The sequence below is a fragment of the Aulostomus chinensis genome, chromosome 4 (genome assembly GCF_037954235.1).
Source record: "Aulostomus chinensis isolate RoL2024-O1b breed Wild chromosome 4, RoL_Achi_v1.0, whole genome shotgun sequence".
NCBI lineage: Eukaryota > Metazoa > Chordata > Actinopteri > Syngnathiformes > Aulostomidae > Aulostomus > Aulostomus chinensis.
The window spans coordinates 24,534,242-24,549,513 of NC_141323.1; the positions used below are offsets into that span (position 1 = coordinate 24,534,242).

General features: G+C 42.3%; 1 non-coding gene across 1 annotated transcript; it reads left to right on the forward strand.

The window, feature by feature from the left end:
- Nucleotides 1-14,645: 14,645 nt before the first annotated feature.
- trnar-acg (transfer RNA arginine (anticodon ACG)) lies at nt 14,646-14,718 on the forward strand. The gene has a single exon. It is a non-coding gene; the product is annotated as a tRNA-Arg (tRNA).
- Nucleotides 14,719-15,272: the final 554 nt, after the last annotated feature.

A 15,272-nucleotide genomic window follows, 5' to 3' on the forward strand; every position in this document is an offset into this window, starting at 1 on the left:
GCTCAATGAAATTGTAGGATTATAGAATTCTATAAATGTATAATATAATTGTAGAAATGCTCTCTCTCACCACCCCCCAAAGTCTGTGCCAGGGTCTCTGGCCAGTGGTCAATGGCTCATATCACCTGCCCAGGATGGATCAAGCTTGCTTGTCTTTGTAATTCTGCACTTATTAGAGACCTGGAAACAAAGGAATGCTGAAAAAGAGAAAATAGGACCTCACACAAATGGGCTTGTGACACAATTTTAAAGAATTGTGTAAATGTGAATCTTTTACAAATGTGTGTGTGAATGTGGTTGTTGTGGCCGAGTGGTGAAGGCGATGGACTAGAAATCCATTGGGGTCTCCCTGCTCAGGTTGGAGTCCTGCCAACAACGTTAAAGTGTTGATGTTCTGGAGGAGACAACATCTGATCTTTGTTAGATCCACGAGTCAAAGGTTTTCTTTAAAGTGCTGCAGCAGCTGAGGATGAGGGAGAGACAGAATTTCAAACCATCTTCGTGAGGACATTTTGAAAAACGATGACATTTTGCCACAGTTATTATTGACTTGGAACACTGCAAAAATATCCCCTCTCCAAAAACCCTCCTCTTCAACTTTGTACCCAAGTTGTCTCCTCATCAGGCACCACATTGTCCAGGATGTTCAGTCAAAAAGTCATTAATGATTATAAAAATGTCCATCAAACACAAAATAAGGCTTCAAATAGGTAAAATCACCATCTGTAGACTGAACCAATATGCTGATGTGATCCTTTGATTAGTTTAGGATCAGTCAGAGATCAAAGACTGAAGCAGGAGATCAATGCTCAGAACCCAGAGATCAAAGACAGAATTCAGACATCAGAGACAGAATTCAGACATCAAACACATACCTGATGGAGGCTCCACCCCCCCCCCCCAGACAGTTTCCATGTAAGTCGTAAGTTTTATTTTTAAAGCGCCAAATCACAACAAGTGTTATCTTCTTTTTATTCTTTTTATTAAAGATTGAAGCTCCATACAAGACAGAGTTTGTAGACAAGAACATCACAGCCTGGGAAGCTTTCACTTCTTTTGATGGACAGCTTTGATTTCAGGTTCTACCTCTGTAAAATTGAAAGTAAAGTAAATGAAGCACCTGTGAAGGTAAAACTGATGATGTCATGACTTGTTCAGTCCTCCAACGTTAAAGTCCAACAAGCTTTTGATTGTCTCTGATTCTCTGTGGCAAAATCCAACAAGAGGAAAAGAAAATCTTGAGGTTGTCTCACTTTTTTTTTTTAAAGAAACTCTGCATAGGACAGTGATAGGATGCTTGTTTCCTTGGATGAAAAAGTCTGGTACTCTCATCTTCTTAAACATTTACTTGTTCAATCAGGACAAGATAATCTGAGCTTGGATGTCATTTTGTAGTAAAAGGTGAATTAAACTTGTAAACATCAGCTGGTGTTCACTCTGATGATGTATCGATGGTCTGTATTCTGCCCTCTGTAGCACGATGCTGCTGGGAAGAAGCCTGATTATGTCAGAGTTGTGTTCAGTGGCTCCTGCTGGGTCCATTTCTGAAAAATAGGCTCCAAAGAGTTCAGCTGTTTAAAAGCTCAGGGTTGCTGTCAGCAGATGAGGTGGCCGAGTGGTTAAGGCGATGGACTGCTAATCCATTGTGCTCTGCACGCATGGGTTTGAATCCCATCCTCGTTGTGAGTGACTCTGGTTTCTACTCCTACATTATGGAATTACTGTGAGGCTTTTAACTGACACAGATACCAGTTGAGTCAACTTCCCTTTCACAACCTGACCAAAACAACTCTGACACCCAGAGCTCACATGTGTCAATCACCTCTGTAGAAGGTCCCGCCCCCACAGAGCTATAAATCCTCCCATCAGTGAAGAAAACTGAAGACGCCTCTTGGATGAGAGCTGAAGCATCTTCAAGAAACCTGAAAAAGTCCACTTGGTAAATTTAAATAATTCTACAATTTCTTTAAGCTTTTGTCCAAAGCCACGTGCATGTATCACATGTATATAATATATATGTGATACTCTTTCATCTACTCATGAACCAAAAATGCAGTCTAATACCAGTAAATTTGTGCAGAAAAATGTCATTTGTGCTCCTTCTTTTATTTATTTGTTTATTTAGTATTTTTTAATGTATTTTCTTTCAATTCACATTTTGTCCATTAATTTCATAATCACTCTTCACAGTCGCCATCTCATCACATGACTAAAGTTTGGGTTCTGTATTGGTGGTAAAATATCCTTCCATGCCCCTCACTAGTTTGCACACAGAAAAGCATATTTTACTGGTTTCAAATCTCTTAGTGTGTTCTCTCTCTTAAACCAGCTGTGGCAGCTTTCATTGTGTGATTGATTTTAAAATATAAAGATAGAACAGAACCATTGGAAGAAGATGTCAGGACATTTGAAGGAATGTAAATCCCCTCTTGAAATGTTGCAGTGTGCAGCTGAGACTCTCTGGCAGTGGCACAAGGAGCCACAATGGCAGAACCTGGACCCTCCTGGAGGAGAACCACAGGTGAGGGCCTTCTTGGCTCCAGATTGATGGAAATCAAGTGTCTGAGGCTGTCAGCAGCCATGAAGTTGATCTGGTTGGCCACTGGTATTTTTTCTTGCTGCAGCTCAGGAGTGATTCAGGAGAAGAGTTTCAGAACAGCCAAGGTTGGGGACTGGAATTTTAAAATTTCCCCTGGAACCAGACAACCTTGGGAGGTAAAACCTCACATCATAGCCACTCAGATGCAGCAGCAGAAAGAAGCTGTCATCTACCCTGACAGTCAGAGCATCAAGTCAAGAAAACATCAACCATCTTGTAGTTCCAAACCTTCACCTGTCAGATTCAGCTACTTCTTCAGGATCTGTGACGCCATCTTGTGATAGTGGATTCATTCATCTGCTATTTCAACACATTCAAGTTCATTATCCCTACATGTCAAAATACATTTGGTGTGGGGTTTTACTTTCTGGCCTCAATCATAATGTGTGCATTTATTCTTCATGAACATTTCTCAGCTTTGTAAGTTTATGATATTTTGTCTTCCTCTGTTTTCTATTCCATTGTTGTTGATGATTCTATTGCAGGTTTGAGTTCCCTGTTGACTGAAGCAGAAACAGGAACAAAAAGCTGGAGGTGGTCAGAGCTCCAAGTTGGGACGCTGATATTAAAGTAGGAGATGAACACATCCAGGTTAGCCATCACTCTCAGAACCTGCTACTTTACCTCTTCAGAATGTAGCAGCATAGCATAGCTTCATCTCACCAGTTAGTGGCCCACTTTGATGTCTGGGATATGAGGTTAAAGGTTCTTTACAGCTCTGAATGAAGGGTTTATAAAGTGTTTACAATGCCATAAATAACACAAGCATTCAGTAATTCTTGATAAAAGGAGACTCACCATCAAGTTGGACCAATTGAAGAACAAACAGACTACTCCACTATCACATTTATCCTCACTGGTCCATACTTGGGGACCTCTGTACTAAATGGAGAGTTGAGGAAATGGGCTTGTTGTGGCCCTGCGGTCCCCAGACCTCCTGTACAGTCACCAAGCGCTGGCAGACACAATCGTAATGGAACCAATTATTTTACAATGACAGTAACAAGTAAGAAATAAGGCATTACAGCTTTGAAGGAACTTGTCCAGCACTGGTTTGTGAGTGGGTGTTGTCCTGTATTGGCAGGAAAAACTCCTTGAAATGTCATGCAAGTTTTTTCTTAAAAAGAAATGTGTAAAACATTCATTAACATCCAGGCCCAAAGACAAGAGAGGGCAACGCTCCAGGAGTCTTTGATCTCTGAATTCTGAGCATTGATCTCCTGCTTCAGTCTTTGATCTCTGACTGATCCGCCGAAACTAATCAAAGGATCACATCAGCATATTGGTCCAGTCTACAGATGGTGATTTTACCAAGTGCACTACAGCAGTCCTTGTTGCTGTCTGCTGTTGTGTCACAGCAAAGTAAGGAAACAGCCTGACGGTCCTCAGGAGGAAATTCAACAACCTCCAAAGATGGAGGTGAATCTAGACCTTCTCATGTTTACTTTCCTTGATGAACTTGACAAACACACCACATGTCACACACTCTACAGTTTCAATCTGTTGAGAACATGTAACGTGTGGCCCCAGTGACCCTGCATGAAATTTTTGTCCAATTCAAATTTTGATTCATGACCCAGAACCACTCAAAACCCCAGAAAAATAAAGGTTTGGGTGCATTAAAGACATAAATAATAACATCATCATGTTTCAAGGGGGCTGCAGGGTGGTGCAGTGGTTAGCACTGTGGTCTCACAGCAAGAAAGTTCTGGGTTCGAGTACCGGCTCGGGCGCAGTATCTTCTTGTGTAGTGTCTGCAAGTTCTCCCTGTGCCTGCGTGGGTTCTCTCTGGTACTCTGGCTTCCTCCCACAGTCTAAAGACATTCAATTTGGGGACAAGGCTGATTGGATTCTCTAAATTGACTGTAGGTATGAATGTGAGTGTGAATGGTTGTTTGTCCCTGTATGTTGTCCCTGTGATGGACTGGTGACTGGTCCAGGGTGAACGCTGCCTTTTGCCCGTAGACACTGGGATAGGCTCCAGCCCCCCGAGACTCTGAACAGGAATAAGTGGAAGAAGATGAATGAATGTTTCAAGGTTTTCTTCCCTCAAATCTGAAGGTCAAGCTGCATTATTTGCAGTGCTCATTAGCAGGGGAATTAGCTCCAATGGTAGAGTGCTAGCTTAGCATGTGAGAGGTAGAGGGAACCATGGCCTCATTCTCCAGAATACTTCAGCTTGTTCTGTTGATCAGAGGAGCTGCTGTGTGATGAATGCTGATGTTTGTCCACTGCTGTGATAAAGTGTCACCCTGTTACTGTTACTGACCATTTCAGCTAATTCCCCTGCTAATGAGCACAGCAGATAATGCAGCTTGACCTTCATGCATGGTTGGATGAGCGTCACCAGGTGAAGCTTCTCTGGTTGACCAACATGTGGAATCTCTTTCAATACTCCAGTGGTGGTTTAAGTGATGAAAATATGGATTAGTCACTGGAAGTGTGTGTGTGTGTGTGTGTGTGTGTGTTTAAAAAGGCAAAAAAAACTTTTTTCAGCAATAGAACTTTAATACAAACACAAAATGAAAAGCAGAACAAGCCAGAACCCAAAATATGGATTTACAGAGGAAGCGTGCTGGGCTCAGAACCCAGAGGTTGATGGATCAAAACCATCCTCTGCTAAAAGAAGGGAACAAAATAAACCTGATTGTTTTGAAATGTGAATCTGTTAAAGAGGGGTGGAAATGGTGAGGTAGTCAGTTGTCCCTTTTGTTTTATTACAGAGACCTCATTGTTACTTAAATAATTTTAATTCTTTACTTGAAGATTCACGCTTTTTCGCTCAAAATGTATAAAACTTCTTGCATGTTGGTGCCCCATCACACACAACAGGTGCACTTGTACTCTTTTCACCTCTGACCCACAAACATTCATAGTCTTCCAGTGAACGTCCAATTATCTTCTGAAATCAGTGATGAATCTTTACCTGCTGAGACTCATTATCTCTGACTGTGACTAGCATGTGCTAGCAGAATACAGCACTCCTTCTTCATTGTCTGTCTTTGTCTCTGACCAGCTCTCCTGCTCTCTTTCCTCCTACCAGTCAAAGCAGACATCTTCACCTACTGATCTTGGATCTGCTGCCTGTTCCTGCCTAGTAAAAGAAGGATCCAGCACCTGGTTCTCCAGGCTGAATTAACTCCAGGATGTTGGCCAGCCGTGTCAGTTGAAACCTTATTTGTCCAAATAGAGAAAAAATATGTCTGATTGTTGATGAAAGGTGTCATCATGGCTTTGAAACTGTGGTTGGGGACAAACCAACATGAGCACATTCATGGAAGAATAGCAATAAAAACAGGAAGTGTTAGTTAGCAAGTACTCACCAGTCTTTCACTATCATACTTGATTCTAGTGGGAAAAAATGGCTGCAGCTGACTGTGCTGCCTGGTGGTGGATCACTTTTCACCATCCTCACAGGCCTTGATGGAACCAAAAAAGCGAGTTCCTGGAGAAGATCTTCCAGGGGGTCCAGGTTAAAGCGGTGCCCCAGCTGGCACCAGGCGCTGACCCAGGTCCTGCATGTGAGATACTGTCAGTTCTGTTCTGCCCTGCTCACAACCACAGGCTGGTGGTGAGGCCTGCAGCAACCAGGGCCCCAGTCACCAAGTGTATAAAGGCTTGTCATTGTGGCAGTGGGAGGAGTCAAAATGAAGACAGACCAATGTGAGCAGGACGTGACTGCAAAAGTAAGAAGAACTTGACCATGTTTCCTACAGTACCCAGGAGGCTTGGTAGTTGTTGAAGGAAGCTCCAAAAGCAAAGAGCAGACAGCAGGATATAAAAAGAAAAGATCCAGACACTAAAACTACAAGTAGAAACAAGATGAAATACTCAAAGCTTTGGAAAGATACTCCAAGGTTTTATATACATTATTATATACACTACTATTCTCCATGACTCCTAAAGAGGGAAAGGAAAAATTAGAATGTGGATCAGATCAGCTGATTTCAGTGTTAAGTCCATCCCTCCATCCACTTTCTATTCTTATCCTTTAAGGGTCACGGGGGGGGGGGGGGGGGGCATCTGTCTCATGCAACCTAAACTAAAACATTAGTCAGATCAAATTCAAATTAAAGCAAGAGTTTCCATATCAAAGTCAGAATTCCTGATGATGTCATCAGGGCTTTGACAGTACCTAGAATTCTGTCTTTGATCTCAGGAGGACATGAAAGAAACACAATTGAGGAAAGTATAAGAGAGCACATTCAGCTTCATTAGAAACACTTGAACTGTTGAACAGTAGAATTTGTTTGAAACAGTTTACATCACTGAGTGACAGGATTGAAGATGGAAGATTTTCTACTTAACATTTAATTCTAACTTAAAACTGGGGATGAACATTCTCAGTAGTTCATATACTAATATACAGAGTAAGTCATGTCATTCCCTTTTGGAAGAAAAAACAAGAGAAAAAACATGTGAAGCTCCTCCCCCCAGCTCCAGATGGTACAGACAGATATGAGAGTGGCAAGGAAGCAAAGAAGTGTTGTGCTCCTCTCCAGTGCTCTTGTGTTGTTGTGTTCTTCTCAGCTCCATCATGAAGACGTGCTGGCAGTGGGCGCTGGTGGAAGTTTGCAGCTCTCACTGGAAAGTCCTGAGGCTCCTCCCATTCTGAAGCAGGCAGTTGCTCCTAGCCAGCCGACACTTTCCCTCTCTTGTGTAGGAGTGAAGAACAAAATCAAAATAAAGAATCATCACTCTTTCATTGGGGGACATTTTTTCTCATTCTAAAAATTCAACAGCTTCTATCATTTCTTTTACAGAATATGTCAGTGATATACTCGGATTTTCTGTTGTGCTGTCAAATTAACTTTTATCGATGCTTCACACTTCAGGTGTGAAAGTTTTTCAGTGGGAAAGACATGAGAATGAGGACGAGGCTGATTGATACTCTAAACTGACTCTAGGTGTGACTGTGAGTGTGAATGGTTGTCTGTCTTTCTGTGTTGGCCCTGCAATGGACTGGCGACCCCTCCAGGGTGAACCCACTTCACGCTGAAAGCTGGGGAGACAGGTCCCCCCACCCCACAACCCTTAACAGGATAAGTGGAAGAAAATGGATGGAGGAATGGATGAATGAATGGATGGATGGATGGATGGATGGATGAATGGATGGATGGATGGATGATGGATGGATGGATGGATGGATGAATGAATGGATGGATGGATGGATGGATGGATGGATGGATGAATGAATGGATGGATGGATGGATGGATGGATGAATGAATGAATGAATGGATGGATGATGGATGGATGGATGGATGGATGGATGGATGGATGGATGAATGAATGAATGGATGGATGGATGGATGGATGGATGGATGGATGAATGGATGGATGGATGGATGGAAGGGCTACAGTTCAGTCACTGTGTCTCTTGTTCCCACAGTGATTTGATGCATCCTACCAACACAGCAGGACTCACCAGGAGACAATGGATTGTCAGTCATTTTTCACTGACAGTGCTGGAGCCGGAGCCCACAAGGTCACAACTGGCATTGGTGGACTCCAGGATATGTTTGGACCTACAGAAATTCACAACCTGTTAATGACAACACTTTCATATATTTAGCCCTGCTCACAGATCTCTGATACAATTTTCAAGTCATACAACAGGTTCAATGTTGACCCTTCGACCACCGTTACACTGAAGCAGAGTTCAATGGCAGTGTTGCATATGTTGGGAGGAGCCTGTGGCTCTCGGTTCAGAGGATGATTTGAAGAATTTGTTGTTGCTGAACTGTTTATGCTTCAATTTCTGGACGTTCACTGGTGGAATGTTTGTGGGTCAGAGGTGAAAAGAGCACAACTGCACCTTTTTTGTGTGATGGGGCACCAACATGCAAGAAGTTGTCAAACATTTCCAGCAAAACAGCATGAAAATTCAAGTTAAGAATTAAAATTCTTGAATTCAGCATTTAACTACCAGGCCTCTGGAATAAAACACAAGGAACAACTGACTACCTCACCATTGACTTCACACTGATAACCAGGAGGTAACGTGGTAGTCAGAGCAGCGATGCTCAGGTCTGTGGACTGAACAATGTCCTCTCATTCACACACACACCACTCTTTCATTGGGGGTCCTTTCTCCTTGTTCTGATACAGAAATTCAACAGCTTCTATCATTTAGTTTACAATAAGTTTACGTACCGTAGTTTAAAACTTACGTCCAGTTGACCAGATTTTACTTCGCTTCGATTTTCCAAAGTTGCTCTCACCTTCTTTCAAACACCTGGAACGATTTCCTCCAAATCAAAAGAAACTGGTGAAAAAACAACAACAAAAAAACTCCTGGAGAATCAAACTCCACCCTCTGCTCCAACTGGACTTGGGACTTCAAATGACCTCCATTAAAAGCCTGCCTGCATCCCCATTCACTGACTGTTGTGCTGTGGGTCTCCTGGACAAACATGGCAGGGATCCTCTAGATCTCCAGCAGTTTAAAAAGAGCAGCTCTTTTAAAATGGGTTCTGGCTCCATTCAGGCTTAGAGAGCTGAGATTAAAATCACACATGAATAAAAGAGGGAACCCAAGAAAACAAGTCAGCGTGAAAGAGGAGCAGATTTTAAAACTCCTCATCATTTCCACCTCCAGGAGTGAAGCCTCCCGGGACCCAAGAGGCTCAAGCTGGCAGAGCTCTCACTCATTTCTCCACCACCTCGCTAACCTGAGCTGTAGCATCTGAGAACAAATCAGTGACCCCCTTCAGTCCAGAGCCGACTCCACAAACTCTGCGCCCCACTTTACCCACAGCCAGCCGGCCTCCTCAACACTGCATGACACACGACGACTAAATTGAAGACTGAGGAGTCTCATCAAGAGATCTGTCACATGCGTCTGCTGTGGAGGGTCAATCTGTCCGTCCACATTCAGATCAGTGATGCAGCGACTCTGCTATGATCAAACTACTCAGGATGAAACAGACCAATGTTGACATCAAGTAGCAACTCAGCAGCTGATCAACAGAGTCCTAAGCACCAGTAGAGCCTGTTCATCGTCCCTGGGGGATCTTAAAATTCTTTCTTTGATCTCACCTTGATTTCTCAATGATTTTTTTGTACACACAAATTAGGAGTTGATGGGAGTTGTTGCAGATACCAGTGTCCAAAGTCCAGCTTGAACCCAGTTTGTGCCACTTATTTGTCAAGCTAGCAGAGATTCTTTTCACTGCCAAGCTAAAGTGACTTCTGTCAACAAAGGTAAACATACAAAAGGATATTTCTACTGTCAGTTCAAGATTTTTATCAAACTCCTTTTTCATAGCTTCAACCTTCCTCTTGTGTTAGCTTTCTGTTCCCATCTCTTATGTTAACAGGTCGGTTTTGACCCACGTCTTCAATCAGCTGTCAAATAAACTAAAAACAATTTTCTAACATCCAAGTTGTTTCCCATCTCTTGGTTACCTTGTTAGGCTTCCTTATCCATGGAAATATTGATTTGAATATTTTGTTGTGGGCCTCTGGACCTTTTTTTAGTCAGTAAACCCTCGATTTCAGTTTAAAAAATTATCCAATGAACCTCAAGAAAATCATAGAAATAAACAAAAGGTTGTTGTGTTTCCTGACCATTACTGAGGGGTGTTAGAACACATCTCTGACATGGATTGGTTTTATTCATTGTTTCGTTTTAATATTATTAACTATTGTAACATCCATGGTGTTATGGGTCAGTTTTGACCCTCACATATTTACTTCAAGAAAAAGACAAAAAAGTATTTTTTTCAGCAACAGAACTTTAATACAAACACAAAATGAAAAGCAGAACAAGCCAGAACCCAAAATATGGATTTGAAAGGTCAAACAAAAAACAACCAGTCAAGCAAATCAAACCAACAGAAACCAACTACTGGTTCAAAACCAGTAAAAAACAAAAACAGAGGAAAAGTCTCTTGGTGCAACAACATGCATGTGTGTGTGTGTGTGTGTGTGTGTGTGCGTGTGTGTGTGTTTGCAGTTGAACCACAATCCGTTTGTCCTGCTGTCCTGACTGCTTGGGCAGACCTGACTCCTCTTTCTTCTGGAATCCGGTGGCCTGAGTGGGTCTTGGCTGTGGCTGTTCTGGTTGGTGTTGAGGCAGGGCTGCTGAGGAGGATGCTGGCGTGGTTGCTCTCTGTGTTGCTGATGGCATGGATGGAGTGCTGGGTGAGCTCTGCAGCTGTCTGAGCAAGGCTGCAGCGTCTGGGTCTCGGGGCATCCGTTCCCTTCCCTCGATGTGTGGCTTGACCAGGGAATTTCCCAGCTCCTCCAGAAACATTCTCCACTTGCTTTTCTTGGTTCCACTCTTGGTGGATGTGGGTCCACAACACCAATGCATTCTATGCAGACACATCAAGGATGCTGCAAAACACAAGAATCCACCCTGAGACTTTCTCTTCAACCGTGTTGAGGTCTTCATGACTGTGATGATGCAGGTTGTCTTTCTTATTTTCGTCTTACAAATATTTATAAATAAATAAATATATAATAAATGTTATATTTAGAAAATCAGACAGCACAAAAACAGAAAATGGCGCCATATCATTTACATTTTCTGTCATACATCTGAATGTGTAGACTCTTTTTTTATAAAACCCCTCCACTCTGTAGGGCTGGTGGTACAATGGACAACGCATCTGATTTCAGCTCAGAAGATTCCAGGTTCAACTCCTGACTTGGCTGAAAGTGAATGTGGAGCAACTTGTCCTGCCAATATTCCATCCTGATATCCTCATACCAGCTATGACCTTGGACAAGAACTTCTCAGGAGGAAACTTATCATGGTGGCACAGTGAAGAAAACTAGACCTGACCTGCCTGCTGAAATCTTGCAGGTGAAGGACAGAGCTCATGTTGTCAAAAAAATAAAGTGTCAGTTTTTGACACACACACATACACACGCATCTAAACACACAGAGACTTTTCCTCTGTTTTTGTTTTTTACTGGTTTTGAACCAGTAGTTGGTTTCTGTTGGTTTGATTTGCTTGACTGGTTGTTGTTTGTTTGACCTTGCAAATCCATATTTTGGGTTCTCGCTTGTTCTGCTTTTCATTTTGTGTTTGTATTAAAGTTCTGTTGCTGAAAAAAATACTTTTTTGTCTTTTTCTTGAAGTAAATATATGAGGGTCGAAACTGACCCATAACACCATGGATGTTACAATAGTTAATAATATTGAAATGAATAATAAATAAAACCAATCCATGTCAGAGATGTGTTTTAACACCCCTCAGTAATGGTCAGGAAACACAACAACCTTTTGTTTATTTCTATGATTTTCTTGAGGTTCATTTGATAATTTTTTAAACTGAAATCGAGGGTTTACTGACTAAAAAAGGTCCAGAGGCCCACAACAAAATATTCCAATCAATATTTCCATGGATAAGGAAGCCTAACAAGGAAACCAAGAGATGGGAAACAACTTGGATGATAGAAAATTGTTTTTAGTTTATTTGACAGCTGATTGAAGACGTGGGTCAAAACCGACCTGTTAACATAAGAGATGGGAACAGAAAGCTAACACAAGAGGAAGTTTGAAGCTATGAAAAAGGAGTTTGATAAAAATCTTGAACTGACAGTAGAAATATCCTTTTGTATGTTTACCTTTGTTGACAGAAGTCACTTTAGCTTGGCAGTGAAAAGAATCTCTGCTAGCTTGACAAATAAGTGGCACAAACTGGGTTCAAGCTGGACTTTGGACACTGGTATCTGCAACAACTCCCATCAACTCCTAATTTGTGTGTACAAAAAAATCATTGAGAAATCAAGGTGAGATCAAAGAAAGAATTTTAAGATCCCCCAGGGACGATGAACAGGCTCTACTGGTGCTTAGGACTCTGTTGATCAGCTGCTGAGTTGCTACTTGATGTCAACATTGGTCTGTTTCATCCTGAGTAGTTTGATCATAGCAGAGTCGCTGCATCACTGATCTGAATGTGGACGGACAGATTGACCCTCCACAGCAGACGCATGTGACAGATCTCTTGATGAGACTCCTCAGTCTTCAATTTAGTCGTCGTGTGTCATGCAGTGTTGAGGAGGCCGGCTGGCTGTGGGTAAAGTGGGGCGCAGAGTTTGTGGAGTCGGCTCTGGACTGAAGGGGGTCACTGATTTGTTCTCAGATGCTACAGCTCAGGTTAGTGAGGTGGTGGAGAAATGAGTGAGAGCTCTGCCAGCTTGAGCCTCTTGGGTCCCGGGAGGCTTCACTCCTGGAGGTGGAAATGATGAGGAGTTTTAAAATCTGCTCCTCTTTCACGCTGACTTGTTTTCTTGGGTTCCCTCTTTTATTCATGTGTGATTTTAATCTCAGCTCTCTAAGCCTGAATGGAGCCAGAACCCATTTTAAAAGAGCTGCTCTTTTTAAACTGCTGGAGATCTAGAGGATCCCTGCCATGTTTGTCCAGGAGACCCACAGCACAACAGTCAGTGAATGGGGATGCAGGCAGGCTTTTAATGGAGGTCATTTGAAGTCCCAAGTCCAGTTGGAGCAGAGGGTGGAGTTTGATTCTCCAGGAGTTTTTTTGTTGTTGTTTTTTCACCAGTTTCTTTTGATTTGGAGGAAATCGTTCCAGGTGTTTGAAAGAAGGTGAGAGCAACTTTGGAAAATCGAAGCGAAGTAAAATCTGGTCAACTGGACGTAAGTTTTAAACTACGGTTCGTAAACTTACGTCCAGTTGACCAGATTTTACTTCGCTTCGATCTACGATGACCTGGATGAATGAGAACCTACACAGAAAACTTTGGAAAATGTTCAACTGGTGTTTTTAAATGTCTTTGCACCAACAAATGGTGGACAGGACAGCTTTTGAAACATTTTAATGCCACTGTTCAACACTGAATCTGCTGGTTTCCTGTTTTTAGGAGCTGATGGGAGCTGCACAGAGAAGCTCTTTTAGACAGGAACCATTCAGAGCTCCATCCTGCTTCTTCCAGCAGGATCCACAGATCCACCAACACACCAGCTGTTTGATGTGTGGAGGCTTTTTACCAGGATTCCTAGACAGCACAGCTGGACTCACTCAACAGCTAACTTGTTAGCACCGACTAGACAGGAGCGCTTCTATGGTTTTACTCAGTGGTTCAATATTTTTAAAAGATGTCCCATTCAGCCTGTGGGTTTTAGTGATCACTCTTCAGTCTCCTGTTCCGTTTTATTAAAATATTCATTTAAAAGCTCCTGAGAGAGAGAGAGAGAGAGAGAGAGAGAGAGAGAGAGAGAGGGAGAGAGAGAGAGAGGGAGGGAGAGAGGATCAAACTGATCTCAAACTTGACTTCAAAATTCTCTGATTATAATAATTTGTTCTCCTTGATAGATTCATCACTACAGGGTCATAGAGGGTCCATTACTATTGCAGTATATTAAAGAATATAAGAACGAGGTTTCCATCCATGGAAATATAATATTTCATGTATTGCAGTATATTTTCAAAGATATAACACTTTAATGTGAGACTTTAATGTCTGTCTTTGGTTTCTAAACTCTGACTCTCCTGTTATTGGTGCTGACTGAATTCTACCACCTGACAGACTGGGAAGGCTCATATTTGTGATGGATCCATCAACACATGAAGATCTTGTTTCAATGTTATAACATTAAAGCTCATCTTAGTAAAACAATGAAGTTACCTGAACTAAATTCTTGAAAAAAATGACTGTCACTGACTTAAATAAATCAAATCTACTTCAAAGTTCCTTCTGTTGTCTTAAGTCGGCCATTTTAAGTGTACTTGTAGTTCCAGAGCATTCCAAGTGGAGATGATATGAATCCATTTTGTTAGATGAACTCAGTTCCTCTGCTTTGATGTTGGTGGACTGAGTGGAGTTTGCCTGAACCTGCTTGAACCTGTTTGCTCCTGCTCAGTCCCTCACTCAAGCCTCACTCAGCCTCAGCAGCACCGCTCCACTGAGGACTGATTCAGGTTCCTCGCAACCAAATACAGAGGAGAGCTGAACCTTCTCTCTGTGAGGCCACAGTGCTGACCACTGCACCATTGTGTCCCCTGAAAATGCCACCACGTTGTTGGGATTTTCTGTAAAACCAAGCACACACACATAGCAGTTCCTTCACAGGGCTGGTGGTGCAATGGATAACGCGTCTGACTACGGATCAGAAGATTCTAGGTTCAACTCCTGGCCAGCTCGCTTTAAACTTTATACTGAGAAGATGAAGTGAGAACCACTGCTAAAAGTCACTGACATCCTCCAAGGTTTCCTCCTTGTCTGCTGTAAACATGAACACATGCATGGATCCTGCTACCTCTCACATGTTAAGCTGGCACTTGACAGTGACAGCAGGAGAACAAGAAATCCCAGAGTGTCATCAACATTTCCTGTAAACTAAATGACAGAAGCTGTTGAATTTCTGTGTCAGAACAAGGAGAAAGGAGCCCCAATGAAAGAGTGGTGTGTGTGTGAATGAGAGGACATTGTTCAGTCCACAGACCTGAGCATCGCTGCTCTGACTACCACGTTACCTCCTGGTTATCAGTGTGAAGTCAATGGTGAGGTAGTCAGTTGTTCCTTGTGTTTTATTCCAGAGGCCTGGTAGTTAAACGCTGAATTAAATAATTTTAATTCTTAACTTGAATTTTCATGCTGTTTTGCTGGAAATGTTTGACAACTTCTTGCATGTTGGTGCCCCATCACACAAAAAAGTGCAGTTGTACTCTTTTCACCTCTGACCCACAAACATTCCA